The sequence below is a fragment of the Otolemur garnettii genome, unplaced genomic scaffold, assembly GCF_000181295.1.
Source record: "Otolemur garnettii isolate 467f Iridium unplaced genomic scaffold, OtoGar3 scaffold00112, whole genome shotgun sequence".
NCBI classification, from domain to species: Eukaryota; Metazoa; Chordata; class Mammalia; order Primates; family Galagidae; genus Otolemur; species Otolemur garnettii.
Window position 1 is genome coordinate 6,266,430 of NW_003852507.1, and position 4,534 is coordinate 6,270,963.

Below are 4,534 nucleotides of genomic sequence, written 5' to 3' on the forward strand. Positions count from 1 at the left end.
CTATAAATTTTATAGGGTAATGGTTGAGATGCTCACTCTGAAGTCAGCTGGCCTGAGTGAGAATCCCAGTTCTGCTATTTACCAGCTGATCTTGAAGGGGCTCATACGATTTATAATGAACTTAGAATTGTACTAAGCCCAGGGTGGGTACTCAATAAACTCTATCTATAATTATCACACAGTTTCAAATGTTTACTGTTCCCATTTCACAGCCAAGGAAACTGATGTCCAGAGAGTGAAAGTGATTTGTCCAAAGTCATAAGAATGAGGATAAAAATGGTGGCGGCAGAGATAATGACCATGCTGGCTATGATGGTAATGATGGTGGTAATGAAGGTGGTGGCGATGATGGTGATGATGGTGGGAGGAGAGGATTGATGATGGTGGTGGTGATGATAATGAAGACAATGATGATGATGATGATGGTGGTGTGGAAGATGATGAGGAGGAGGACGATGAAGATAGCCATGATGGTCAGGATGGAGATATGTAGCACGTAAAAGAGCCTAGCATTGTTCTAAGTGATTTTATACATATTGTCTCATTTAATCCCCATAACAACCATATGAGATAAGCACTATAATTACCCCCACTTCATTTTATTTTTTTAATGTCTGTTCTTATTTTATTCTATTTTGGATTAATATAAGGGTACATACAATTACATTACGTTGTTTGCATTTGTTAGGAGAAGTCCAAGTTAGGGAAATTGAGGCACATAAATGTTAAGTCACTTGCCCCAAGTTCCATAGTGGGTAAGGGTGAAACAGAGAGTCGGCCTCCAAGGTCATTGTAGAGTTACAAGGGCACTGATACCTTGGTCTCCCTTTCCTCCAATCGCCCCCCACATGAACTCCAGGACCCTTGAATGATATTGGGCTTCTCCTTGTGACTCTGACTCTATCCATCTGTGGGGGCCTTTCTCACTGACTCTGTTAAGACCTCTTCTCTGGTTTATGTTCTTTTCTAGGAATCCCGTACCCTTAGCTCAAGGTATGGGGAACCCCAAATAACTACAACCAAGAACCCTGGATTCCATTCCTAGCCCTATGCAAAGAACCACATGGCCATGGCCAAGTCCCTTAACTTCTCTGGCTCCCACTCTGCCCATCTGTGAAATGGGAATGACTGTGTCTCCCTCAAAGGAGTTGTTTCTAAGACTGGGCATCTTCATGAGCATGAATGGCCTTCATAAACTATGAAAGTACCTACAGGTATTGACAGCAGCGTCAGGGAGCTGGGAAGCTCTCAAAAACCCTGGCTCTCAGTTTCTGTGTTCAGAGTAGCACCTGGATTTCTGTTTGGCTTTGTTGGAAATTCCACAACCCTGGGGTCCTTCTGCAGAAAGTACTCAGGGAGAGATGGTCTTGGGGCCAGCCAGAGCAGAGTCTTAGAAACAAACTAGCCTACATGACTTTTCCTAGCAACAAGGAAAAGTTATATCTCAGTTAGTATAGGCTCTGTTACCCTGCAGCAACAAATAATCTCCCAAATCACAGTGGCTGAAAACCACATTATTTCTTGTTCACATTAAATTCCCATCACCTGTCGGCAGGGGGCTCTGTTCAAGCTCATCACTGGACTCCAGAGTGATGGAACAGCGAACATCATGCATGTTGCCAGTCTAGAGGGTCTCACTTTGTCAGCTAAGTGCATGGTCTGAAAGTGACACGTGCAAATGCTGTTCACAAAGTAATGAGTCAAAGCTAACACAAAACCCCACTCAAAGGGACCAGGTAGAGCAATCCTACCATATGGGAACAGCTGGAGATAATTGGATACCAGCACTAATGACGACCACAAGGAAGAAAAAGGCAGCAGCTATAACTCACACCAGGCGAGCACTGTTCCCTGCAGCCAGAACTGCTGGGGTGGACCAAGTGTGCCCCTTCCTGTGAACCATTCCCTCCCAAGGCAACATTTTGGGGATTACGTGGTCTATGGAGTCCTAAGGTCTGAATGTGGAAGGTGGCTTTTCAACAATGCTGCATAACTATGGGACAGTTATTTCCTCTTTTAACCTAGATTCCTCATTTGCAAAACAGGGTAAACTCCCAACCAAAAAGCAATGTTAAGGAGATAACACTATATTATGCCTGGCACTTACAGGGTGGCCACAAATGGTGGCCATTATTCTCCAAGGGCTCAGGCTTTGAAGAGACTCACCCTGTGTCCACCCTCTACCCCAGCCTCTGAGCCTCGCCTTAGCCCTTCCTACCTTGGTCTGTCCCTACTCTCATCGAGTTTCTGCAGTCCTGTCATGCCTTGCAGTGAAGCTGGGCCCTCGCTGGCTGAGAATTTCCACTCCCCCATAGGAGAAGTGAGGGGAATGCTACGGCCGAAGGGTGATCCAAAGAAACTCAGTGGCTTATCTGCATGCTCGCTAATGAGGAAAATAGTCACCCATGGAAACCCAGAGACTAGAAGGTGAGAAAGAGATGGTCCCAGGAGCATAGATTCTCATGCTGAGCTCCTCCCTCTGCCGAAGCTCATGGCTGCCTCTGCCTCCAGAATGACTGGTGGGTGCTCACTTCAGCAGCACATACATAATGTTGGAATGCTACAGAGAAGATTAGCATGGCTCCTGTGCAAGGATGGCAGAATAACCGGAGGCCTGCCCCCAGCTCCCGTGGGTGGAGAAAAGCCAGGGAAGGGGGAGTCTGTCCTCCTCAAGCCTATCCTTCCTCAGCCTCTTTATCTCTTCTTCCCATCCTTCTCCCAAGCACATATATACACCCTCATAGCTCCAGCTATCACCCCTAAGTGAACAGCTCTCATCTCTTTCTTTGGCCCAAACCTCTCTCCCAAGGTTCATATGCCCCTTGCCTCCTGGGCACCTCCATGTCCATGTCCACAAGCACCCCAAATTCAACCTGTCCAAACCCAACTCATCTTCTCTCCCAGCCCACCCCAACCTGGTCTTCCTCCCACTTTCCCTATGTTTTTGTATGAGTGATCGAAGACATTCAGCATTGAATGTTCAGCACAACTTTAATGCCTGCTGCTAGGAGCAGGGAGCTGTGGATCCTGAGATGAAAGATGTGGTCTCAGCCCTGGGCAAGGTCTTAGTCTATAGGGAAAGACAGATGAGAACCAAGTGAGTTAATTGCAGGGGCACTGGGGGCAGAAGAGGGAGTGAACTGCCCTACAGGTAAGGCAGGGTGTTGTCAGGAAAACATCCCAGAGGAGGCGACCTGAAGGATAAGTGTCCTGGGAACGGGTGGGAGACAGCATTCCAGACAAAGGGAACCACAAGCACAGAGCAGCTCAACAGCACAGAGCATTCAGAGAGAACAGTCCTCTGTGGCTACAGCCTCAGTGCAAAACCAGAGGAAAGGAGTGAGTGGGAGAAACTAGGTGCCAAAGCAAGCAGGAGACAAGGGTTTCAGTATCACTTTGCTTGGTCCTAAGAGTGGACTCCCTCTACTAATGGAAGCGCATGGGCAAGACAAGAGTGAGCCAGGTTTTCTCACCAGGGAATGAGGGACCTCTGGGAAATCCCTCAGCAGAGTCCAAGTTCAACAAAGCCTCCCAGAAATAGAGGCCCTTCTTGGACCTTATAGCTTATACCTCCCGTAACTGGTGCTGGCTACTACTCCTTAAGGCCCTGACTCTTTCTCATTGTCCTGGACTCTTCCATGAACTCTTTCTATTCCCTCTGGAGCCTTGGGTTGGCTGCTCTCGAGTTTCATACACCCCAGGTCCAGCCAGCTGAAACCCAGGGAGGGCTGGGGGTTTACAGAGATGAGATTGATGGGGGCAGTGAGTGGCCTAGACCTCTAGGTCCAGCATTACAGCAGATCCTCAGTGCCTTAGAGGAAGCACTTGGACTGAGGGCAATGGGAAGCCATAGATGGGTTCTAAAGAAAGAAATTATAAAGTTATATTTGTGAATTGAACAGATGATGGGAAGTTGCCCTAAGTACTTGGCAGTATTGGCCAGAATATTCAAAGGGAGGCAGTCCTGGCCCTTATTCTCATAAATCAGAGGCTCTGGGGCAAACAAAGTGTACTAATGAGGGCTAGTCACTAAAGAAATTCATTTCCCAGACTCAACATTCATACCTTTTCATGTAGATAAAGAGCAGAAGTCTTGTTCAAGGTCATTGCATGATCACCTGAGCTGAGCTCAAGCCCAATCTCCAGCCCAGTGTTGCAGAGCTGCTGTGGCTGCAAGCGGATTAGGAACCCTTACAGAAGGGAAGAAATTGTTTCCAACTTTCTCCAGGGAGTGGAGACTCCCCCCACCCATTGCCTCCTTATGTGGGCAGCCTAAACCTATAGCCCCACTTCCTCCACATCCCACTTCTCTGGACTTTCTGGGTCAAGACCAAAGCAGCCAGATCAGCAACCTTGCCATCACGATGGCAGGGCCGTAGAGAGGCAGAGATCCATAAGAGGAGTCCCTAACATCCTTTTTGGTATCTGAACATAAACATTCTGCAGCCCACAATTCAAACGTGCAGACTTGCGTACACACGCGCACACACACACACACACACACACACACACGAGCTGCCTGCTGCCCACACCC

At 47.9% G+C, this 4,534-nt stretch overlaps 1 non-coding gene across 1 annotated transcript; it reads left to right on the top strand.

Moving 5' to 3' along the window:
• The first annotated feature begins 2,523 nt into the window (after nucleotides 1-2,523).
• On the top strand, nucleotides 2,524-2,629 carry LOC111727567. Its single transcript, XR_002775093.1, has one exon. It is a non-coding gene; the product is annotated as a U6 spliceosomal RNA (small nuclear RNA).
• The last annotated feature ends 1,905 nt before the right edge of the window (nucleotides 2,630-4,534 follow it).